This window comes from Siphateles boraxobius, unplaced genomic scaffold (genome assembly GCF_051911475.1).
Source record: "Siphateles boraxobius isolate OS27281-9 unplaced genomic scaffold, OSU_SipBor_1 29, whole genome shotgun sequence".
NCBI classification, from domain to species: domain Eukaryota; kingdom Metazoa; phylum Chordata; class Actinopteri; order Cypriniformes; family Leuciscidae; genus Siphateles; species Siphateles boraxobius.
This window is the reverse complement of record NW_027508908.1, coordinates 12,488,168-12,514,667: the sequence shown is the minus strand read 5'-3', so window position 1 is coordinate 12,514,667 and position 26,500 is coordinate 12,488,168. Positions and strand designations below refer to the sequence as shown.

The window sequence follows — 26,500 nt, the reverse complement described above, 5'->3', positions numbered from 1 at the left end:
CGGCAGATTGGTATCGGACTCTGATGGGCACGAGCGTTGCATAGTATGTTTGGGCATTGATCATGCTAGAGCAGCGCTCGTGGATGACTCATGTTCTCTCTGTGGGAACATGACCATCGCGTCATTACGGTCGAGACTCCGTGAACTCGCAAGAGTGAGAGTCCCCTCATCCACCCCCCGTCCTGCGGCTGGTGGCCAGGGTGATCTGAGGGTTACGGTCTGGAACAAGGCGCCGACTATGTGTCCGCGACCCCAGCCCCCCTCTTCAATGACGGTGCCCGCTAGTGAACTGCTGATTCCCGCGGGTCTACCCTCTGGTGGCCCGCGGGCTTCAGTTGAAGCTACAGAGGAAGATGCCATGTCTGTTGCAGCATCACTAGGCGGGTTTGACTCTTCTGGAAGTGAGGGCTCGTCACAGCTGCCACCTTCCGGTGTGCATACGGCTGTGCTCGAGTCTGATCCGGAGATGACGGCCATGCTTTCCCGGGCAGCCGCGAGCATCGGACTTGAGTGGAGGCCTCCACCCTGTCCTGAGCGCTCGCGGCTGGACGATTGGTTTTTGGGTAAGGCCGCCGACCCTCGTCCTCGGCAAACCCCAATACCTTTCTTCCCGGATGTGCATGATGAGATCTCGAAGTCCTGGAAGACCCCCCTGTCTTCTCGGGACCGCTCGCTGGTCTCATCCGCCTTTCCTCCCCTCGATGAGGCAGCTGCCCGTGGGTACACTGGGCTTCCCCCGGTTGAACGCTCTGTTGCCATGCAACTATGTCCGCAGAGTGCTTCTTCTCGGGGCGAGCCTAAGCACCCATCCAAAGCCTGTAGATTTTCGTCGACCCTGGTGGCGAAGTCTTACAGAGCGGCGGGACAGGCGGCTGCTTCACTGCATGCTATGGCCACTCTGCAGGTCTACCAGGCCCAGATGCTCAGAGACATGCACGAGGGTAGGACAAACCCAGGGCTCTTTGATGAGCTGCGCGCCGCGACCGACCTTGCTCTCCGGGCGACGAAGGTTACCGCGCGCTCCCTGGGTTTGGTGATGTCCACAGCTGTGGTCCAGGAGCGACATCTGTGGCTGAACCTGGCTGACATGCGGGACGCTGAGCGGACCCGTCTGCTTAACGCCCCCTTGTCCCAGGCCGGCCTCTTCGGCGGTGCAGTTGAAGACTTTGCCCAACAGTTTTCAACTGCCCAGAAACAGACCGAGGCCATCAAACACATTCTGCCCCGCCGGCCCGCTGCTGCCTCCACCTTGCCGGCCGGGCAGACGCCTCGACCTGTTTCCCGCCGAGGGCGCCCTCCTGCGGCTCCCGCCCCTCCCGCCCGGACCACGCAGCAGCCTCCACCCAGGGCCGGTCGCGGAGGAAGCCGTAAGAAGGCGCCACAGCCCTCTCCTGCCCCGCCCCCCGCTAAACGCCGGGCCAAGCGGCGCTCCTGAGACGGGCTGCTCAGGGATGATGATTGTTTCTCAGGAGGTGGTAGCAGGACCACTCCTTCCCCCGGTGGAGGGCCGGGGGAGAATCTTTTGTTCTCCGCTCCCCGCTGCTCACCCACGGGTGGGCAGCACCCTAATGTGGTTAAAGACAGAAACAATCCCCTCTTCCCTGAGCTCACAGAGTTCTCGGGCGACACAGAGCGCCGCCCACAAGCCGTGCTCTCCTCGCCCCCCTCTGTCCCAGAGGCGGTTGACACGGCGTGCCGTCCACGGACCGCTTCGCCCTTGTCCCCCTCTGTCGCCAGACCCCTGGCAGAGCAGGCCCCCGCGGGACGACCAGCCTGGTCCTCCCCTGGCCCCCTCTGCCAGGGTGCGGTTGCTAACTGTGCCCCCTCTCCGGGCCGCTATGCCGTCCACATCTGGGCCAGTTACTCCGCCTCGCTGCCCCTCCGGGGGGACGCCTGTGGCCCGCATGATCCCGTTGGTTCAGTTCCTGGGAGCCTGGCTAGAGCTTCCCCGTCTGTCCCACTGGATCGCGCGTACCGTCAGGCTCGGCTATGCGATTCAGTTCGCACGGTCTCCTCCCCGCTTCAGGGGAGTCCGCTCCACTTTGGTCGGTGGCAATGCCCCTATCATGAGAGCAGAGATTGCCACCCTGCTGGCGAAGGGTGCAATCGAGACTGTCCCTCCAGCCGAGATGAGGTCCGGCTTCTACAGCCCCTACTTCATTGTCCCCAAGAAAACCGGTGGGTTACGGCCAATCCTGGACTTGCGCGTGCTGAACCGCTCCCTTCATCGGATGCCGTTCAAGATGCTCACCGCCAAACGCGTTTTCGAATGCATACGGCCCCAGGATTGGTTTGCAGCGATCGACCTGAAGGACGCCTACTTTCATGTCTCCATTCTTCCTCGACACAGACCGTTCCTCCGGTTTGCTTTCGAGGGGCAGGCATACCAGTACGCGGTTCTCCCTTTCGGGCTAGCCCTGTCTCCTCGCATCTTCACGAAGGTCGTCGAGGCGGCCCTTGTTCCCCTTCGAGAGCAAGGGGTTCGCATCCTGAGTTATATCGACGACTGGCTGATCCTAGCTCACTCTCGAGATCAGGTTTGCGAACACAGGGACCTAGTGCTCCGGCACCTAGCCCGTCTGGGCCTTCGGGTCAACTGGGAGAAGAGCAAACTTTGCCCCGTGCAGAGGATCTCTTTTCTCGGTATGGACATCGACTCGGTCGCCATGTCCGCGCAGCTTACGAGCGAGCGCGCGCAGTCACTGCTGACTTGCCTAAGACAATTCGAGGGCAAGAGTGCGGTTCCACTGAAACTTTTTCAGAGGCTCCTGGGGCATATGGCATCTGCAGCCGCGGTCACGCCGCTCGGATTGCTTCATATGAGACCGCTTCAGCTTTGGCTTCGCGACCGAGTCCCGAGGTGGGCATGGCAACACGGCACGTTCCGAGTACCAGTTACTCCGACCTGCCGTCAGTTCTTCACCCCGTGGTCGAACCTCGATTTTCTCAGGGCCGGTGTCCCCCTGGCTCGAGCTTCCCGGCATGTTGTTGTCTCAACAGATGCCTCCACCACGGGCTGGGGCGCCATGTGCAATGGACATGCTGCTGCGGGCTCCTGGACAGGACCCCAGCGGCTGTGGCATGTCAATTGCCTCGAGTTGTTGGCAGTACGCCTTGCCCTGCACCGCTTCCGGGCGTTGCTCAGGGGTCAACACGTACTAGTCCGCTCAGACAATACCGCCACTGTAGCGTACATCAACCATCAAGGTGGTCTACGCTCCCGCCGTATGTCACAACTCGCTCGCCACCTCCTCCTATGGAGTCAGAAGCATCTGAGGTCGCTTCGAGCCATCTTCATTCCCGGAGCGCTGAACTGTGCAGCCGACGAGCTCTCACGGCTTCAGCCCCTCCCTGGAGAATGGCGACTCCATCCCCAGTCGGTTCAGCTGATTTGGGACCAGTTCGGGGACGCGCAGATAGATCTGTTTGCCTCTCACGACTCGACCCACTGCGCCCAGTTCTATTCCCTGACCGAGGGCACGCTCGGCACAGATGCTCTGGCGCACAGCTGGCCGCAGGGCCGCAAGTATGCGTTTCCCCCAGTGAGCCTTCTTGCGCACACTTTGCGCAAGGTCAGGGAGGACGAGGAGCAGGTCATTCTGGTTGCCCCTTACTGGCCCAACCGGACCTGGTTCCCCGAACTAGTACTCCTCGCGACAGCACCTCCCTGGCCGATCCCTCTGAGGAAGAACCTTCTTTCTCAGGGACGGGGCACCCTATGGCACCCTCGTCCCGATCTTTGGAACCTCCACGTGTGGCTCCTGGATGGGACGAGGCAGGTTTGAGTACCCTACCACCAGCGGTGGTGGCTACCATCACTTCCGCTAGAGCGTCGTCCACGAGACACGTCTATGCGTTGAAGTGGAACCTCTTCGTCAACTGGTGCTCTTCTCACCGAGAAGACCCCCGGAGATGCTCGATCAGTGTTTTGCTTTCCTTCCTTCAACAGGGGCTGGAGCGAAGGCTGTCTCCCTCCACCCTGAAGGTCTATGTTGCCGCCATTGCCGCACATCATGACCTCATCGAAGGTAAGTCGGTAGGGAAGCACGACCTGATCATCAGGTTCCTGAGAGGAGCGAGGAGACTAAATCCTCCTCGTCCTCCTCTCGTTCCCTCTTGGGACCTCTCAGTGGTTCTAACTGCCCTGAAGAGTGCTCCCTTTGAGCCCCTGCAATCAGTTGAGCTTAAGTTCCTGTCGATGAAGACAGCGCTTCTGGTTGCACTGGCCTCCATCAAGAGGGTTGGGGACCTGCACGCATTCTCCGTTGACGAAGCGTGCCTGGAATTTGGGCCGGCTTACTCTCACGTGATCCTGAGACCCCGGCCTGGATATGTGCCCAAGGTTCCTACCACTCCCTTCCGGGACCAGGTGGTGAACCTGCAAGCGCTGCCCTCGGAGGAGGCAGACCCAGCCTTGGCACTGCTCTGTCCAGTACGCGCTCTCCGCGCCTATGTAGACAGAACGCAGTGTTTCAGGACCTCAGACCAGCTCTTTGTCTGTTATGGTGGGAAGCTGAAGGGAAAGGCTCTCTCCAAGCAAAGGTTGTCTCACTGGATAGTGGACACCATTGCCTTGGCTTACCAGCAGCAAGGTCGACCGTGCCCCCTTGGTGTGACTGCCCACTCCACCCGGAGTGTGGCGTCCTCTTGGGCTCTAGCGCATGGCGCCTCGCTAACAGACATCTGCAGAGCTGCAGGCTGGGCGACACCTAACACATTCGCCAGATTCTATAATCTCCGAGTGGAGCCTGTGTCCTCTCGTGTACTCGCTTCAACCAGCTAGTACCGGACCCGCTCAGGTGTCTTCGCTTGCTCGCCATTCCACTCCACGGACTGGATACGTGCGATATTTTTCTCAGGTGAGCTTCTCCGAAAGCCCTGAGCTCCTCCAGCACTCCTGACGTCGGCGCCAGTGTCTATTGCCTGTGCGTCGGCTAGGTGCCTCCCGTGTGCATGGTCCCTCCTCTGAGCGACCCCCACATGTGTATTTCCACTGTAAGCCTCTCTGAGCGTGTGTCTTTCCCTTGGCAAGCCACCTTGCCACCCCTGGGGTTGAAATATTCCACCTGCGGCTGGACACCCCAGTGTTTCCCATATGCTTCCTTCGGGTCATATGTGTATTCTCTAAGTCCCCCCCCTCCGGGCTGGCATTAATTGCATACTTCCCCTAGCTTGGGATATGCTTCCCAGTGTACCTTGGTATTCCTGTGTTATATGGAGTCCTTTGTCCAGGCTGACAGGGATCTCGATTTACGCAGGGCACTGGAAGACAGCTGAGAAGGTGGCGTGATTAGACTGGTAACCCCATTCGTCGTCATCCGACGTAACTCGGAGTGACAACGAAAGGGAACGTCTACGGTTACGTATGTAACCCTCGTTCCCTGAGTAGGGAACGGAGACGTTACGTCTGCCTGCCACTTTCCGCTGTACCGCGGGGATCGCCTGAGCTCAGTCTTGGCTCCTCAGCGAAGAAACATATCTGCTTGCTGCCGGCTTCCTCCTTTTATACCCACGAGGTGGGGCGGAGTTACGCCATGCAAATTCCGCAGACCCATGGCATTTCTTTGCCATTGGCTCGTTTTGTAATACTCGAAGTTGATAGGCTTTCTAAGCGAAACCCCATTCGTCGTCATCCGACGTAACGTCTCCGTTCCCTACTCAGGGAACGAGGGTTACATACGTAACCGTAGACGTTTCCATGGAATTGTTTCCACGGAATTGTTTCCACGTTCATACTTTTTTAAAGAACTGCTAATGAAGACTGATGTGAGCGGTGGTGTTGACTCATTTCTAATGTTTACCTGCAGGTAATATTGGCAAACAGTTTGCTCTGTCAACGCACCTGTTTTAATTAACCTAGTGCCAGACATCTACATTTTCTCACTTCTTAGGGAACAACACAACTAGAGTAAAGATTCGATGGAGTAAAGCGTTGAAGAGAACTCTGAAATCAATGGAACTCTGCAGGGCTCAACATTAAATAAATAGTTCACCAAAAAATTGAAATTCTGTCATTGTTTTTCCACTCTTATGCTATTCCAACCCAGTATTATTTTCTTTCTTCTGTGAAATCCACAAGGAGATATTAGGCAGCTTTTACATGCAATGAAAGTGATTTATACATAAAAGTCAAAATATGACAAGAAAAGTATCAAATTGTTCATATGAATAACGAACAATTGTCTTATGAAGTCTTATAAAGACATACTATTACAATAGTATGTTTTTGAAAAAAGTCTGTTATGCTCACCATGACTGCATTTCAAAAATACAGCATTGTGAAATATTAATACATATATATATATATATATATATATATATATTATATATATATATATATATATATATATATATATATATATAGTTTATATATATATATATATATTTTAAAATGTATTTTATTCCTTAATGGCAAAGCTGAATTACCAGTCTTCAGTGTCACATGATCCTTCAGAAACCATTTTGATATGCTGATTTGTTGCTCAAGAAACATTTCTTTTTATTATCAATGTTAAACTTTTTTTTCTTTACTTAATTTTAAAATTAATCACAAAACAATTGATATAAAAAATAATAATGGTAAATTACAGGGCAATAATAACTGTATGACACTATAAAAGGAAATCAAATATAAAATATGTTTTTCAAACTGATTTTAACAAGTATCACAGGTCAGTTTTACATTTTTGTTTGGACATATCTATTAACAAGTTAGAAAACATTACAAGGTGGTGATACATAGTATTTAAATAATCAGAATTTGTAACAGCATTGTTCATTGTTCAACGAGGAATGAAAAACACATGACCATCAAGCATAATATGTAGTGACAATGCAGCAGTGGCCAAGTGATTATTCTGTCAACTGGCCCAAATATCTGTCAGACGGCCGACAGCCATTGAGCCATTGTTCCAAACTGTTTTCACACCCGTACTGTAATAAAACAATAAAACAGGCAGCAAGAAGAGAAGCGTGTGTTCTCACTGAACTCTTGCCCAAATTATCATAAAGACTCTTCTCAGGAGCCCATCTGCCTGGGCAGTCAGCTCTCAAACCAGAGATTCATTACTCCCACTTTACAGCGGGTTAATCGTTTAGGAAATATCTGTGAAGCGTCTCGCTTTGACTCAATTAATCGCAGAGCCAACTCTGTCACACAGCATTCTCATGCTGCTCTAATCAGCCTTTGATCTGCATTTCTCTGTCACTGTCTCTATCTCTCTCTTTCAGCGTAAACAGACTGCACAAGGTGTTAAGTAGCCAGTTGGACAAATTTTTGGCTCAGATACATCTTTTTACACATTTATTGAATGATGCGGGGCGTTGGAATCATAAAAATATGGGCCATTCATCCAAAGAATGCTTTTTTGGTTTGTGTTTTCACGTTATTAATGTAAATTGACATAGTATGTTGTGTCTGTGTATGTCAATTGCACTTTAATCTTGTACAGCTGAGTGAGGAGGATGCACTTTAGAGTCAGTTACCCCCTCTAGTGGCCAGAGGGGAACAGTGCAAATGCCACATGGCCTGGTCAGAACTACGACCCTCATTGAACTGAGAGCATTCATACAGTGTCAGGAAAAGCAAATAGTGCATAGAATTTACTAGTTATGCTTGCCAAACACAAGTTATTTTGTTTTGCACGTGTAAAATCCTGCAGCGAGTCAATATTGTTTTGTTACTGCAATTATATTCTAATGGAGTGCATTATATTATTGAATATGGGGTATTGATGCAAGTTTTATGCAGTATAAAAGTGTATAACAATTCAAAGCAATTTTGTATTATTGACTTTGACCCTGACCCTTACAAAATCACTCTGAATTTGAAGATTGTCTTAATCATGTGTGCGTGTTTGCACATACACATTGCTCAGTGAATATAAATGGACTTAAAACATTTCTTGAATTTTCGCCCATGCTAATGTTTGTCATTACTGGAGCTTTTTGACCTCAGACTCATGCTGCCTGGGAGGATATTCATTCTGCACAGATCATTAACTTTGTAATCAGGCCATGTTATTTTATCACACCACGGTTGCAGCCTCTGCACTGTGTGGAGGTTGATGGGGTTCAGTGTCTATTAGAAAAATGTCTATTATATGGTTCTCTTATTGGCTTTTATTGTTTAAACCAGTGTTTTCCAACCTTTTGTCTTATTTATCCTCAGCCTCATCAGTAAGCCTCAAGTACATCATTATTGTGACCAAACCAACAATGCGTCCCTTGTAATTAACTCATAATAGATCCCTGGAGATCATTTAGAATTAGTATAAAATATTATGATATTATTAAAATGACCATTGCAGGGACTCAATAAACACTTGATATGGGTGCAAAACACACTAACCTAGCTGCTTCCTCTCAAAATGTTGCATCTTGAAAAACAGGAATCTGAGAATCTCTTATTTTAGAATTATATTTAGTTACCCAAAATGTAGAATTGTTTAATTTCTTTAAGAAGCATGTGTAAAGCTGTTAATTACAAAAAATAAAATTGCCAAATTATTTAAAGAATGTATATATATGTGTGTGTGTGTGTGTGTGTGTGTGTGTGTGTGTGTGTGTGTGTGTGTGTGTGTGTGTGTGTGTGTGTGTGTGTGAATAGAATTTAATACAATTCTTTAAATAATTTGCCAATTTTTATTTGAAATTTTTGTTTTAACAGACTCGTGGTTAAAAATTACTAGCTAAAGCCTTTTTGTGGATGATTTGGCATTACTGGAAGAAGAGTGTCGTCCATGCACTATTTACTAAGCTATTATGATAAGCTGCATGAACTAGATATACATATATCAAGTTTTTTTGCTTTGTTTTTAAGTTGAATTATAATTTGCTGATTTTTTTTTTTCAATGCAAAATTAGATCAATTTGATAAAATAACTAGTGGATTGCATTTAGCTTTTCTGCTTCATTAATCAATTTTGTTAAATTCATTAGTAAAACAGGCTCTTAAATTTCCAGGAACTATCAGAACATTACATTTTATGCTTTAATGATAATTAGACATAGCATGGACATAGGTTATCCAGCTTTGTTTTGAAAAAAAAAAAATCTAATTAAAATACCTATTTTTATTGAATTGGGGAAACAAAAAAACCCAATCCAGTCACTTAATTGAAAGGATGCATACTGTATTCTTTTTCGTCCATTGCCCTCTCCTTGAAATTATTTTGCTCTTATACACATACACATCCTGGCTTGGCTTTAAACCAATCCTATTTCAGTAGGACCTCTCTGCTTGTGCCCCTGGGAAGGGAGAAGGCACCGATAATGGTGTCCACGGATGCAGCTCGGGCTTTGACAGGGTTGGCTTGGAGTGTCCCGGGTCCCCCATGGGGAAGACCATAAAGCAAGTGTCCGATATCTGCCTGACACCTGAGCTGAGATTTCCAATGAATTCTACTTAAGGCATTCATTCTCAGATGCTTCATTACCCCTCAGCCTTCTGTGTTAGCTGGCATGACTGTAGTGCACCGAGGCCAGACATGCTGGGCTTATCTCGGGTGCTGAGAACGATGTGAGTGTGTTTTCACTCTGTCAAATAGACACACTTATACAGATACAGTTTAGTATTATATACAGGGATGGCATATTTACACTAAGACACATAAATATTGCTTTGCGAAACAAATACAATGTACTATTCGCTATATTCAAATATACATATTGGATTGCAATCCGTAGAGATGCGTATTTATGACCAAGTATAAATACCCTCAACAGAAACTCGCTCTCCTTTGTCTTTTTAGCTCTTACCTGACAAACACTCTCTTTGCTACCTGATGTGCTCACTGTGTGTGTAGTCAGAGGTCACTCTCTAGCTACAGGCATGCCTTTAGCCTCATTGCAGGCTGCTAATGAGTTTCTGTACTGACAGAGAGACTGGCATCAGCAGATATAGCTGTTATCCAACTGTATATTCGTAAAACATAACTGTTGTTGTTTGAGCATGGTTATACAGAGACATTCCTTATGTAAATGGAACATTATGTATAACACCAAAGACAAGGGATTGAATCAGCTTTTCAATAGTCCTTAATGTGACCATTGCTTTTGTGGTGATTGCCTCTCTTTCTCTCTCGCTGTGTGTGTGTGTGTGTGTGTGTGTGTGTGTGTGTGTGTGTGTGTGTGTGTGTGTGTGTGTGTGTGTGTGTGTGTGTGTGTGTGTGTGTGTGTGTGTGTGTGTGTGTCTGTGTGTGTGTTTCTTTTTGCCCCAATCACAGAGTAATTGTAGACCAGTGAAAGTGCCATTCAGTGATCATCAAATGCAGGACACAAAAATGACTGGAATTATTGAGAGAGATGGAAACATGCATAATGCATATGGAATCACTCTGGGTGGTCAGTTAGTGCAGTTTTACATATTAAGAGTAAGACAGAACATTTTAAAGTTTGGAGATCTCTGTACTAGCAGTCATGTTAATGGTAGACCATTACATTTCTATAGTATAATAGTCGGCGCAACAGTTATCAACTAGTCATGGTTTTATGTACTACAATTCTAAAGTTTTATATCGTTAATATACATTTTTTAAAGAAATTAATAATTTTATTGAACAAGCATGCATAAAATTGATTTAAAGTGTCAGTAAAGACTTCCCAAAAAATATAAATTACATTTTTTTTTAAAGGTAGTGAATGTAATATAAATGCTTGGCAAACAGACTTAAGCTATTTTCACTCAACATTGAATACAATTGTCAGTCCTTTTTTACAGTTACGTTCTCACACAGTTTGATTATAAATGAGAATGGCAACTGCATTGTATTACCAAACTGACTTCCTTCATTTTTTTTAGGATACGCATCCACATTTTAAATTCATGTTTTAGTGCTGTGAAATCACTTTGTGACACTTCATACAGTGCAATATACCCCTTCTGTGTGTGTGTTGTGTGTTATCCAGTTGCTGTCTTTCCTCTAGATCTGCTCCCATCAGTTTTGTGTTCTGGCTGTGACCCAAATGCTGCACTTTATACTCGGCTAAAAATAAAATCCATTTCAAAGTCACTGTCACATTTGATTTAATGTATGAATCCCAGTTGGGCTTTACTAAACTGTGAAAAGACTTTCCAGTGTTATGAAAGTCACTATTTTGTTCCCCAAACACTTAGATATCTTAAACTTAAATTAGATATAAATTTGACTTAGGTGATGGGGGCAATCTGAGAAATTCGAAATCTTTTCACACTTTTATGGTGATGTCATAAGACCCATGTTCAGTGTGGGAGTTAGATACCTTGAGGTGTGAATTGATGTGAAACTGCCGCCGCAAAGATGTTACGACAGCATTATAAGTAGCTGATAGATGGTGTTTGAGACCGTCCTCCCCCGTACAGGAGTGACTGTTCCCATGCGATAAAGATGAACAGGTTATCTTCACTGTCCAAAATATGTACATTGGATACAGAAGTACCTCCCTGTTCATCTTTACCGTGCAATAGAACACCAATGTAACCATCTATTGGCTATAGTTCTCCATTATACGGCTCGCCTTGACACTGATGTCTGTGGCTAACAGCAGTATTTACTGTATTCCCAATCCATCATAAAACAGAAATGGGCAAGCGTTGCAATGATGTTCGTAATTTCCAGCGCTCTCACAATGATCAAACCCATTGTATGGCCCATTCCATCACACAATACACATAGCCATACACACAGCTTTTTTTATTTCATCACTTATAATGGACTTGTGAGCTGGATAAAGAGAGCGAGAAAGAGAGAAAAGATCATTTTGCCAGACCTGAAGCGCAACGCAGGCTCGAGACTGCCCAAATTCAATAAAGAAACAATCAAGCACGGTAACACGGCATAATGGCTTTTTAAAAAAGATAAATGTTTAGTAAATGACTCTTTTATGTCCAGGAGGGAAGGGAGAGAATGGCTTTCTGCATTAGGTGAAGAAATGCAGCCTCCTGACCCAGCTGATGCTTTCTGATTACAAGCCAAATTGCAGGAGAAACCCCCTTTGTCTCACAGGTAGCCAGGGCCATTCTTTACCCTCCTCCTCATTTCCTGTGTGTGAAAGTGTGTGTGGAAGAGAGAGGGAGTGAGGCTGAAAGAAAGGTAGGAGATGCAAGATAAAATGTCCGTCTGCATGTTTGTGGGTCTTGCGTAAGCACTATTTGCAGTCTCGCTGAGGTGTATTTATCTCCCTTATCATACTGCCAGCTTCATGACTGCCATTAGAGCAGTTTGATGTGGAGGAACCACGGTCAGATATTGTGCTAGACAGCACTGAAGAATATATAATGCTCCTTCACCACCTAGATATAGCATATGATGACTCTGATCTTCATGTAAAACACATTCAGGTGTGAGAGTAAATAGAACCACCCTCAAGCTGCTAGCTTTCTCGGCGGCACAGAGATCCACATTTGAACCGATATAGTTTGTTTGGCTGTGTTCGTATTAGTCTGTTTGTGTTATCCACGCCTGTGTCATAAATCACAATCTCTTCTCTACGCCTAGTCCTCCACAATGAAATATTCATTGTCCAGTTTAGCAGAGACACCACTTTTCAGTTCCGTCATCTGGAGCCCAGGTTATTAGTACACACTCCTCTGTATATTAATAATGAATGAAGTATTTTCTATAAATCAGCGCAGAAGACTGTGCGGTGTGGAGTCGTAATTGCTGGAGGATTAGCATTTGTGTTTGTTACACAGATTTACGCTTCCAGAAGAAAAGGTCTGTGTGCTTTGCTTTAGTGTGGGCCTATGAGTCTGAAGTTTTTGTTGAGTTAGCATGCTGGCTGTTTAGAGAATGATTCAGAAAACATTCTTAATCTGTTGACGCATGCAGTATGTGGACCTGTGTGCCTGGTGCTTTATGGATGGCATCCAGACTGGCATCTGGTCTAAACAGATTGTTCTTCAGTTGGAGGCACAACTAAAAGATTTACTCAGTAATACATCTGCAACTTTTATAAATCAAACAAAGTTTATTTCAGCCTGTTCAGGTGTTTCCCTGTTTCATGAATGTTTTATTCAAGTAAGATGTAGCTACTCGTTCATGTTGAATTGATCTATGAATTAATTACAGCACTTGCAAGGTGGGACTGTATTGATATTCCTCACACATTCTGGTTTAGGGTTTGTACTAAACTCCTAACCCTAAATCAACTTCTTAAAGTACAGACTCAAGCTTTGCTTTGTAGTTTAGATAATCCTGAGCCACAGGATTGCACAGATGTTTTTTTTTTATTCATTAAAGTTACACCATTTTTAAGATCACCTAAAACTTGAACGCTATGCTCTTGCTGCCTTGCAAGCCCTGTTGCAAATGCAAACCTAGTTAATTAACGGTCAGATTGGTTAATTCGTTTATTCATTAATTTATTTTTCTTTCTTACAATGTGCACACTCAGAATCTGAGAAAAACGTCATCTTCGTACAGAATGCTGAGGGGTGGAAAAAAAGAAAAATGTAACCTTTCAGCTTATCTGACTGCCGGTTGATTTTATAGAACAGTTTGCAGTTTAGTGGTTTATAAGCAGGTAGCAATTACTGGCTAGTTTGCCAGTTAAGACAAATAAAGTATATTGTAGATTCAATCAAACAATGAGCAATAAATTGAGTCAAGTTCGAAGCATCGCAATTCCAGTCAGATCCACAGTATTCTGCTTCTCTGTGGACACAGAAAGCAGAAGTTCTTTAAACACTGATTACACTGAGCAGATAGAGCCTAGAACAAACATGACTCCCAGAGGATGGGCTCATCACATCCTTACACAGCGCGGCCAGTTATCTCAAGGGTAATCAAGACCAAGAAAGGCCGTGTGTCCACACATCATCCCTCTCATCTGGTGCATTGTCAGACAGAACACGGCTAGGGTCTAGCCATCATTACAGCACAGCGTTGTGACAACCCATTTTATTACCCTACACTGATCATTTTACTGATGTTATCAGCCTAACGAGTACATGATCCTCCTGTAGATTTTCCCAAAAAGACAAAATTATTTTATTTAGCGATTTGCATTGGCCTCTTAGTCCTTGTTTCTTTCTGCAGTTCTTTGTCACTGTGTTACTGGGTGTAATTAGAGAAAAGGGCATCCAAATTCATAAACCTCTCTTTCCTGGAGGCAAAGCAAAGGTTACACTTTGTTGGGGGTATTTGATTCTGGTTGAGAAAAGTGGCACAAAAGAGTCTGCAATCTGACATTAATTACTCTGCCAATCTGGGCCGCTTGCGGGGGGTGTCAATCACGGGCAGGTGTGCAATAATTCTGCAGCTGAATCACACACCCACAAGCTCCTCAGCTGAGTTTGTTGTTCTGAAACTAAACTGAAGGCTTCCTGTCAGCATGAGAGAGTTCAGAGACCTCTTGAAACATTCTAGAAACAATTCATAATTTGATGAGTTTATATATATATATATATATATATATATATATATATATATATATATATATATATATATTATATAAATTTAAGATAATCTATACTCAATAATGATTAACAACAGACTGAGAAATTTAACTTCAATTTCTGGTGAGAGCAGTAATAAACTGAACAAGTGTCTGGCAGAATCAACGAGCCAAAGATATATCAATAAAGGGATATGAGGACACATTTACAAAATTACCGTAACGATTCTGCACTGTTAAAAGCCTTCACGTGCTTATAGAACATGTAAACTCATAATTTACTGAGAGCTACGACTTGTACCACGTGGTCGCTGTACCACCTGACCACTGGTATTCAACATGAAACGGTGCTGTGCAGAGTGATCGTGTATGATATAGAAATACCCCAAGAGCGATTCTTATATATATATATATATATATATATATATATATATATATATATATATAGTAAAAAAAAAATATATATATATATATATATATCCCAATTCGATTCGATTTCGATTCACAAGCTTGCAATTCGATTCGATTTCGATTACGATTCGATTCGATTCAATATTGATTATTTTGGATATCAGGTACAATACATGGCAAATTTTCTCAAGGAAAACAAATCTCTTAACCAATGCTGTAAACTATGGGAGTCAGTTGTATCATTAAAATTGTTTCATTAGCCTACTATAGCCTAATATTAAAGGTAAAGATTTACTGATTTGTATACAAACAATTACACTTTTATTTATTTTTCTAATAATAAAGTTATATGAAATATAAATATTTAAATGGTGGCTGTCATAAAAACTTGCCAGATTTATACAAACATGCATTAAATATTGAAAAACATAAAATAATTATAAAATAACATAAAATGCATATGTAATATAGTGCATATATTTAGCAAAATGCTCCTCTCTAGAGTTAATTTTTCTAGCTGACTAACGAGTTCATGGTCACTGGATATGGTTTTTCTGAGGTAAATGTGACTTACATGACATTGTTTACAAGCTGTTTCACTGACGTCTTTCCTCGGTTGAAACAATGATTGAGCGATTCCATGTGACAACAAGGATTTCGATAAGTTATACTCTATCTTTTAACACACTTTCAGATGCTCATTCATGTTTATTTCACGCTGTAACTGGTAACTGGTTAAGGCGGAAGAGAAGATTATGTGTGCTCGACGCTGCTGCTTCTCTTGAGCTGCGCCAGAGTGATCTCACACCACAGCGCCAAAACGGTATTTATGTTTTTGAATTTCGTAAGAAAATGGACGTAATTTGAAATCTGAGAATTTGTTTCATATCAATAGTAACAAAGCACAAAGATTATTGCGTTTATTGGATGGGATGCGCGCTACAATGTTCCATTCATTCATCAACTGAAAACAGGATGACTAATCGATTCTTGGGATTTAAGAATCGATATCGGTTCGTAAAAATGAGAATCGATTAAAATCGAGAAATCGATATTTTTTACCCAGCCCTAATATATATATATATATATATATACTCTTGGGGTATTTCTAAATTATGGGGTAAATTATGAGTTTACACGTTCTATAAGCACGTGAAGGCTTTTTACAGTTCAGAATCGTTACGGTAATTTTGTAAATGTGTCCTCATATCCCTTTATTGAAATATCTTTAGGCCTTTGATTCTGCCAGTCCCTTGTGCACAGCTTGGTTCAGTTTATTACTGCTCTCACCATAATTTAAGTTAAATTTCTCAGTCAGTTGTTAACCATTATTGAGTATAGATTCTCTTGGAGAACAAAATATATTCTTTTCTCAAGAACTAGCCCGGCCCTTTGTACTGCTCTATAATAGGCATAACACTGTCCCCAACATAAGTTTCTGTCTTGAAAGTTAAGAGGAGCTAGACTACTTTTCCCTGCAGTGGTTCTTCTGTTTGTTATCTATCCACTGGGTCAGAACTGAGCTCTGCCTCCTCTGGGTCTGCGGTCATTCACCTACAGCTCTGAGCCGTGCCTGAGCCAGCTCCCTACAGCCTGATCCACGGATGAGGTGGAAGGGGCGACTCCTCATTGTTAACCCAAAGTTTGAGTGAGAGCTCTGGCGAGAGGGGTGATTCACTCTTCCCCCTGGTGGGTCCTCAAAGCTAAGGAAGCCTCCAGTGCGGGTTATGTGCCAAGCAAGGCATGAAGAAGCTTCGGAAAGGGGTCTGTTTGAGTACGGGCAGCTTTGGTCTCCGCAGAATTCAGAGTGGAGTTCCTAGCGCCTCTCCGGTCCCTTAGCAGTCCAGCTCGAGCTGTCAACCTGTTCCCTTTGCTGGAGATCTCTAGAGATAGTCCTTCACCTCGCCAAGAACTCCCCCTTCCCGCCTTCCTGTCACCTTTCTCCTCATCAGTGCTTTCTTTCCCTCTTTCTCTCACCTGCTCTGCAGTGTTTGAGACATTGCTTAACCTTCACCTGAGGTTCTTACGGCTGGCTGGCTTTTTGCCTCCCTGTTGCGTCACCAATGAGACCTAATTCATTTGTGTCTACTGTTTTCTGTCACAAAAGCACAGTTTAAAATCCAGTAAGAAGAACATTTGCTATTAGAGAAATTTTTGCCACGGTCATGGTGACACGGTACCCAAGAGATCAGATGACACTTTATTTTTCTTTTAGACGTTCTGCAGGCAGGAACTTGCTGTTTAGTCTTGAATTTGCTCAGGAACACTTATTTCAGTTATCATCAGTTCATATTTAATGCTGCACAGTGTTGGAAATGTGGACATGTCTCTTGTTTTTGCAGTGATTGTGCACACTAGTTCTTTTAGTGAAACTTTTATTGTTTAGCATTTTTATAATTTAATACACAATTTCACATTATAAATTGAAGTCACATCATAAAGTTTTGAGTCAAAAGTTCAATTGAAAAAATGTGCAATGATTTTAGTGTTCCAGAGACCATTGTATTCTTCAATGGAAATGGAAATCTGACCTTAGTTAGTACAAATAGGTTAATATGGTCAGTGAGTTATTTAAGATACACAGTGTTACACCTATTATGCTGATGTGGAACCCTTATGCAGTTAAGGGTAAAACATCTCTTTATTGTGATTTTTTTTTAACGTAAAAAGTTAAAATACTATAATCTCTTCCAGTCTCTCTCTCTCTCTCTCTCTCTCTCTCTCTCTCTCTCTCTCTCTCTCTCTCTCTCTCTCTCTCTCTCTCTCTCTCTCTCTCTCTCTCTCTCTCTCTCTCTCTCTCTCTCTCTCTCTCTCTCTCTCTCTCTCTCTCTCTCTAAACAAATTGTTAAATATGTTTATATCTAAGTCTTATATTTGAGGTCTAAATAACTACATACTTGCCTAAAAACTCTTAAAACTACATTCAGTGACACAACAATAGTATTTGTACTATTATGGCGTTTCCTCGTCCGCCATGACACTCGCTGTGAGAACTGCTGCAAGAGGAGTATACAAACGTTAAAACCATAGTGATATTTGTAAATGTCGCATGAAAAGGCTCTCAGCCAATAGGATTCGAGAACCATACCGAACTTGCGTGTATTTATATTACAATTGTCTTTTAAATGATTTGAATAAATTATATATATATTATATTTCATTTTCTTGTTTATTGGTTTTCAACAGTAAATATAAATGACAGTAGTTGCATAAATCAATTTATATATAATTTTAATAACAAATTAAGACAAATTTAAATTGTATTGTACAAGTAAACACACTTCATGTCACAAATGTACTAAGTGACCTCAAAATAGAATATCTTTGTTTTACATTTTATGAAATCTCATAATTATTATTTAGCTCTAAGTTTAAATGCAAGGAATAATAATTAAAATGATATTGCAATGTGTTAGATCCCACATTGGGCTTATTTGGAATATGATATCTGCACAATTTCTGACAATCTGCTTCATCCTCAGAATTATTGATACCTTTGTGAGAATACATTATGCAAACATCCCAAATTCTCAATTTCACCCTATTCTATAAGGTCAAGCAAAGTTTCTTCACACGCACAAGCAATTTACCTTGATTATCTGCAGCACTTTTGACTTTCCATCTTGAAGCCAAATTGTGTGAACCTTAATTCCCCTTCCTTTCACGATCTAACCACTCATTCTATAGCAGCATTCCCAGCATCCCCTCTCCTGAGTTCGTATTGTCCTTACCTCCAGAGAGGTCAACTGGCAGGTCTCCCTCTTAGCCCAGAGGTGAGGAGGTTCTCTCCCCTTTTCGGCTGGGTGAGAGGGAGTCCAGGCCCAGTAGATGGGGCTGAAGAGCCACTTCTGACAGAAATAAGTGCCCCATTCACAGCCATTTGATCCTCAAGCAGCCCGATTGTGCAATTAGACTACTAATGATAAGCAGCAATTTAGCTCACATTTTGCATATAAATTACACATTTGTGTGAAATAGTTTCTTATATTCTTAATTGATAGAATATGAATTGTGTTCAATGCCCTTCAGATGCAAGAGAAGAGGTCTGGTGTTACAGCTTAGGCATCAGGCTTCAGAGCACGCTTTCCAATAAATCAAATGCAGACATTAAACATCTCTCTCACTCTTTGGTGTGAGAGCAGCTTCTTCTGACTCGTCCTCCATTGACATACAGTGTATGTGTGTGTTTTTGTGTTTCTGTGTTTGATGAAACTGAAGATGCAGAGTTGTTCTCGAACACTGATACATGTTTTATAGAGATTGTCTTGTCTTTTGAATATCTGTTTTTTACATCTCTGTTTCTGTTCACAGGCCTCTGCATCCTCGTCCTAGATGATGACCATTTGTACATGTAAGTGACACATCCTATTTGCTGAAAGTACAGCCATGGTATAAGACCACAATAAGATAAAAACTACAAAGGTAAATAAGTAATTCACGAATATACCACAATATATTACAGATAGAATAATGTCCTTGATCTGTTTGCAGTAGCTGTATTATTTAATTGTTCCTTTTTTAATTTATTTTTTTATATAATTTATTGTTTCGCATTGACGCGGATTATCTCCCACTTTGAGAGAATTGCATCAGTGTAATACAATTTAAAATTTTATTTCATTGCTAGTCAGGTAGCCAGGGGCTAAACTGTGTTGCTACAGTTTCTGAACCATCAGAAGAGATATGAAAGCTGCCAAAAGGCCTTCTGGATGATACTGTCAATCTCCATATGATGTGCGCACACACACATCTGCCCCCCACACACTTTCCTGCACCCTCTACACGCAGTGTGGAGTTGTCTCTCTATTTTAGATGTATTGGGACCACCCTAGTCTGATGTCTCTCTGTCTACCTGCACGCCCATCGATTGACTGATGACCCCTCACATCAACTCATTGTACGCTTCCACCCTCTAGCAAAGTCCTGTGAATTCACTATTCTTCCTTTGTCATGCCCTCTCACACACACTCCCTTTCTCTTTTTCTTGCTTTCTTGTGCATGCAGACTCATGAACACACTCGTTCTCTCTCTCATCTCACCCTTCCCCCCTCTCGTTTTTCTTGGATCCTACTGTTCACTTTGGTGTAACTGTGCATCCCTGCACCATGCTGCTTTCCCACAGTTGCTCCACACTGGGGGCCTGCACTTTACCCTGGAGAACTCTTTCTGACTGGCCCAGCTCTGAATGCCGGCTATTATACCACATAAGCATAAAATAAGGCTTTTCGAGAAGAGCGGGTGCTGTGTATGTGAGCATGCATGCTCATATTTGTGTTTGTGTATGTGTGTGTGTGTGTGTGAGAAAATCAGGGTCAAAGAAACTAATCCAGGGTGGATGGATTAAATTAGCCAATGCAGTGCAGTTGGTTTGCACATTTGAAAAGAGCACGTAATAGATGCTATCAATTGACACTAAGATCTTTGTAACAGTTAGGAACCATAAAGGCCTGTGCTGCTCAAACAGACACCACATATGGGCTTGCGGGTGAATCCCTGGATTACAAAATGTGTGCAGTTTGAACATATTTTGTGGTTGATATTATTATTTATTATTTTTTTATTTCTATGTATAACACAAACGATTTTCTGAAAGGATATGCTTGCACAAAATCAAGGATAAAGTTTGCCATGAGGAAGCAGTGAAGGTATGTCCGATCCAAATAAATATAATAATATTTAATAGGTTGTTAATTACATTTGTTGTACATGTTGTTGCATACCTTATAATTTTTTTTCTGTTACATTCCAAAACCTGATGGTATTTAGAAGACACATTTATTTAATTGTACATAAATTAAAAGTACTGTAACATCACATCTCAGATATATCAGAAAGACCTTGTTTTGATATAAGTAGTCTGAAATAGAGGAGTCATTACCCAATTATAAAAAAAAATGTGCACTCTTACATCAAAATTTGAATAAAACACTGTATATGTAATTTAGGGGAATTGAAATCTTGTTAAAGTGATATCTTTAATTTCATTATCTGTCTAATATAAGGCTTTTGGACATATTCTTGATTGTCTATAAATGAAACACTAAAATATTCATTTCATTTAACTTTGCTTTATTCTCTGAAGCACCATCCACATTACTGTTACTGAAGGTTTATGAAATTTACACCAGTGCTGCTCTTTCTAATCTAAAATTTGACAAAGAAAAACCAATTACTCTTAATTCCCTTTAAACAACTTTAGGCAACAATTAGAATTGCTCCATTTGAGAGAGTCCAAAGAAGACAACGCAAGAGGAAAATAACCTTCACTGTCAGATTAATTGCCACTTGATTATTGCTAGTTGTGAGTGGACGTGAAGGTTGAGTAGCTTACTATAAATGTTTTTAATTAAAACGGATTTACTTTGATTTAAATTAAGTATAATACCTTGTTCAGTTGCTTATCATCTTTTACAGGCCTTTAGAGAAATTACGCATGTATTAAGGGACTTTTTTTCTTTTTAAATCCTTAAAAGTTTTAAAGAATTATTAAATTGACAGTTATTTTATGTGTTATCGATCAGTTTCCTAATTTCAGCAGGTAAATCTGCTTTTCCATCTTCTTCTTTGTCCTCACAGACCTATATCTTACTTTACCTTTATTCTGTTTTCCATGAGAAAGAGGCCTTTGAATATCAAAGTGTTCAAAGACGCTGCACTGGTCGATCCACTCAAAGTAGTTTCGGCCATTTCTTGCGTCAGGCTAATGGAGAGAGAAGGCTTTTGTGTGGGCGTGAGTCGCAGCATGATGCCTAATGCCTACGACACTCTCCAATCCTTCTAACTGCCCTTCTGCTCAACGGAGATAAGGCCTGAGTAGAGTGAGTACACCTGCAGTCTTTACGGACAGCCGCGACCGATGCTATCGTCCAGAGAATATTTACTTCTGGCTGTGTAATGTGAGCGGATGCTCAGTGGGTGAGCGCTCCTCCTGACAGCAAGCCACAATGTCTCTCATGCCAAACCTTGTCATGTCTGCACTCACTGCTATGCTGCAGCTTTAATGATAGCACTTTTTGGCAAACCCAGTTGTGAGATTGCATTAGATACCGCTTGGCCTCTTTGGTCCCATCAGGGTGCTGTGGTTGAGCGATCATCCACCTACCAGTCATTGGTATGTGGATTTGTGCTGGTACGCTGGCCAACTGTACATAACCGTGCTGGCACTGCTCATTAGCAGGTAACTGTACTAGCTTCTGGAGCAGGGATTGTTGTCTTTGTGAGTGAAACTAGAGCAAATATGGCTCAACAGAGTTTTCTCTTTCAGTGCCATCTCCTAGTTGGACCGCAGTTCATTTAAGCTACACAGATCCCCGAGTGTCTACAACTCTTCTATTCCCTTTCAAGCCATTTTCAGACAGGCAGCAGCGAATGCTGTATCCCTCTAACCCAATTACAGATCTGAGCGCAGCTGGGTGGCTCAGCGTGTGGCGTTTGCGCGTTCCGTGCTACATGGCACTCGGTATACAGAACCCCACTGTTGCTGAATAATCAGAATCCTCTGTCCTCGATCTTTCCACTGATCATGTAAGGTCAAGCGTGATGCAAGATGACCGGGGTTGCCTTTTTGCTGGTGTACACGACATATGTCAAGCGCAAACATTCATCATTGTGTCAAATGAAAGATGCAAATACTGGATGTGATTGTGAAGCCTGTATGCTGCTGATTGCTTGCTGAATCCATCCCAAAATGGGTTAGGAATAAAACAATGGATTAAATCTCAAGCAGACATAAATTATGGAAGCTAAATTCAGATGGTTTTTAGTTTTCCATCACTTTATTTCTGCTAAACTATTGAGATGAGAGTAGATGAAGAGGCAGGCAGTGGTATAATGGCTGTAGTAGATAGGGGAAGATTGTTTTGCAGTGATAGCAGTCGGCAGCTGTTTGCCTTATGAGGCGGATGCAGTTCTGCATATGTGTGGAAGCAGGTTGGGGGTTTACAGATGTGCTGATTAAAATTCATAAAAACAAACAAACTTTGAGAGCTGTGCACACATCACAACACCAAGACATCTCCCAATGCCCTAATATCATAGGGAATGATAGAGTAGGTTAATGTGTTACATGTGTTTTTTAGAGCAGATTTAACAAGTTTTTTTTTTCTTTTTTAATTTACCCCCGCTTTCACAGACAACGCTTAAGCGTAGTACCAGACTAAAATGCATGTTAGAGCTGTTTTAACAACTTGCAAGTTAAAGCAACTTGCACTGACATATCTTAAAAAATGTCAGTGCTGTTCTTTTGTCGCAAGTTGCACACCAGCAATGTTTTATTTTTCCAAGGCACGTTTATAAAAGCTACTTGAATGTCCTAATTAAAGTAAGGCCTAATCCTGCTTATTCTAAGTCCTGTCTGTGAAACCAGGTCATAGACTTTTATTTTTAGTGGCATTGTGTGTGATGGTGTTAAGAGAAGTTTTAGCTCTAATTCAAAGTTTAAATCAGCTAGATACAATTAATATGCTATGTGATGAACACTGGGTTCCTGCTGTTTGATTTTAAAAAAGTGCATTGTGGGACTGCATGAAGAAATCTCTTTGGCTCTCACCGTTCTGGTCTACTGGTTAAACACACTTATGGAAGTGGCTTGTGAGGGTGGCAACATCAGTGTGTGTATTTAAGCTTGTGAAGTTTAAATCAAACCCTATCAATCACTCAGATCATTTGAAGATTACCTCATTTGCAGCCGAAATGGGTGCCTGCAAGGGTGTGAAAACCACAATCTTGGCTCACTTTGATTAACTATATTTGCCTCATACACGCTGTAATTACTCATATCCCTAATCTTTCTGTGATCTCATAATTACAATATTATGTGCCGGTTTCACCAACTAAAGCACCAGTGTAACTTTACAAAAAAAAATAATTTAAAGATGTATTTTGCCTAACTCTGCTCAATAGTTTGTTTTGTTTTTTTCATTTTTTACAGTCATCTGTATTGATATGGTTTCCCTTAAAGCGATAGTTCAATCAAAAATTCAAAAAATCTATCTATCTATCTATCTATCTATCTATCTATCTATCTATCTATCTATCTATCTATCTATCTATCTATCTATCTATCTATCTATCTATCTATCTATCTATCTATCTATCTATCTATCGATATGAATTTACAAAATACATTGCTGAAGTAGAACAATGAGTGTATTAGGATTTTAGGGACTAGGACTTTAGCTAATTTCCCTCACCGCTAATGTGTTTGCCGAACATACTGGAATTTTTTTTTGCACACAATTTACACTGAATAAGAAGCTGATGCAATGTCAGTGCAACATGGAATGCATGATTTAATAGCGTTTTGATTTGTCTTTTTTTACCCTGGCTTTTTGCTCAACAACAAATTTGCACAGGTTTTAAGACAGGTCTTCAGCCCGTGAGCATGCTTGTAGCCATTGTTAGATAAATGTATGCTCTTGTATTGCAGGCAGGGTCCAAAATTAACTTTTCACCTCACTTGCCAATGGTAGGTGAATTGAAAAAAATTACTGGCCATATATATTTCTTACCAGCCCTGATACTACATTGTGATTTTTAAAATATATAGTTTTGTGGCAGTTATAAATTTGTTCCTTGTAGTTTGGTTTTGGTGTCTTGCTACGAGTATTACACATATGGTTCACCACATCGAGTTCTAGAGAAAACGTCTCGGTTACGTATGTAACCCTAGTTCCCTGATAGGGAACGAGACGCTGCGTCAAACGCTGCGGGAACGCCCCTGCGTTGTGCGTCATGAAGCACGTATGGAATCAGCCCAATGGAGAGATGAAACGTCATAGGCGGGTGACGTCATCGACCAGGAAACTATAAAGCACCCCAAAAACACAAGCGCATTAGCTTCTGATAGGCTTGAAGGAAGCGCTAACGGGAGTGCCGGGAGTATGGCGGAGCGACGCAGCGTCTCGTTCCCTATCAGGGAACTAGGGTTACATACGTAACCGAGACGTTCCCTTTCAAGGGAACTTCGAGCTGCGTCAAACGCTGCGGGAACGCGAATACCCACGTCGCCATAGGACCAAATGACCGTCATGTGAGACTAGCGCACAGAGGACGAGAGCACCTGTGCCCCAGGGGTAGAGCTTAAGTCTAGGTCATAGAACTTAATAAAAGTATGCGGTGAAGACCATCCAGCCGCATCACAAACATCACTCAGGGAAACCCCCGACAAAAGAGCTTTAGAAGCAGCCATACTCCTGGTAGAGTGAGCTCGGACAACCAAAGGTGAAGGCTGGCCAGCCGACTCATAAGCAAGTGAGATAGCCTCAACCACCCACTTGCTCATTCTCTGTTTAGACGCCGGACACCCTTTCCTGGGTGGCCCGAAACATACAAAAAGTTGTTCTGATTTCCTCCACAGGGCAGCTCTGTGGACATAAGCGTCTAATGCCCTAACAGGGCAGAGTGAATTAAGTTTCTCCTGGTCCGATGACATAAATGGAGGAGGACAGAAAGCCTGCAGAACCGTAGGTCTAACAATATTAGTAGGAACCTTAGGAACGTAACCTGGTCTAGGATGCAGAAAAGCTTTAACCATGCCAGGTGCAAATTCCAGGCACGAGGGTGAAACCGACAGAGCCTGCAAATCTCCGATTCTTTTTAGTGAAGAGATAGCAAGCAAAAAGATAGTCTTAAAAGTGAGAAACTTCTCGGGAACTTCTTCGATAGGTTCAAAAGGAGCTAGGGAAAGACCTTCTAATACAATGGCCAGATCCCAAGTCGGCACCCTCGTACGAACTGCTGGCCTCAGCCTCAAAGTGCCACGGAGGAAACGAGTTATAAGCGGGTGTCTCCCAAGAGAAACTCCACTGAAAGGGACGTGGTAAGCAGCTAGTGCCGCCACATACACCTTTAGTGTGGAGGGGGATAACCCTGTGGAGAAGCGCTCCTGCAGGAATTCCAGCACTGCACCCACTGGGCAGTTAACTGGGTCCTGCAGGTGTTCTCCACACCAAGAAGTGAAAAGTTTCCACTTCAAGGCATAAAGCTTCCTCGTGGATGGAGCTCTGGAGTTAAGAATGGTCTCAACAACCTCGGTTGAGAGACCGGAGTCTATGAGCTGGGCCCCCTCAGAGGCCAAGCCCACAGTTTCCACAATTCTGGGCGGGGGTGAAGTATCGTGCCCCCCGCCTGGGAGAGTAGATCCCTCCTGACCGGGAGCTCCAAAGGAGAACCGTCCAGGAGAGAAATCAGGTCCGCAAACCATACTCGGGCCGGCCAGAACGGGGCTACTAGTAGTAGACTGACCCCGTCCCGGCGGACCCTCTCCAGAACTCCTGGTAACAGAGCAATCGGGGGAAAGGCGTACAGACGTGACCTCGGCCACGGCTGCACCATAGCATCCAACCCCAGGGGGGCTGGAAGAGTGATGGAGAACCACCGATGACAATGAGTGGTCTCCTTGGAAGCGAATAGGTCCACCTCGGCGCGACCGAAACTCAACCAAAGGAGCTCCACCACCTCGGGGTGGAGTCTCCATTCCCCTGGCCTCGGCCCCTGCCTCGACAGGGAGTCTGCTACCACATTCAAATACCCAGGGAGATACATTGCTCTCAGAGATAGTAGCTTCCCTTGGGACCACAGGAGGATCTGACGGGCCAACTTGTAAAGCCGGCGAGACCGCAGGCCCCCCTGATGATTTATATAAGAGACCACCGACGTGTTGTCTGATTGAACTAACACATGATGGCCTCTCAGGTCTGTTAGGAAGTGTTTC

General features: G+C 43.4%; 1 long non-coding RNA gene across 1 annotated transcript in view; it reads left to right on the top strand.

The window, feature by feature from the left end:
• Positions 1-26,500, top strand: part of LOC143753843 (uncharacterized) — a 324,709-nt gene that overhangs the window by 142,298 nt on the left and 155,911 nt on the right. Inside the window, exon 3 of the long non-coding RNA XR_013207821.1 lies at positions 19,099-19,138. This is a non-coding gene — a long non-coding RNA (uncharacterized LOC143753843). The remainder of the gene's footprint in view (positions 1-19,098; positions 19,139-26,500) is intronic.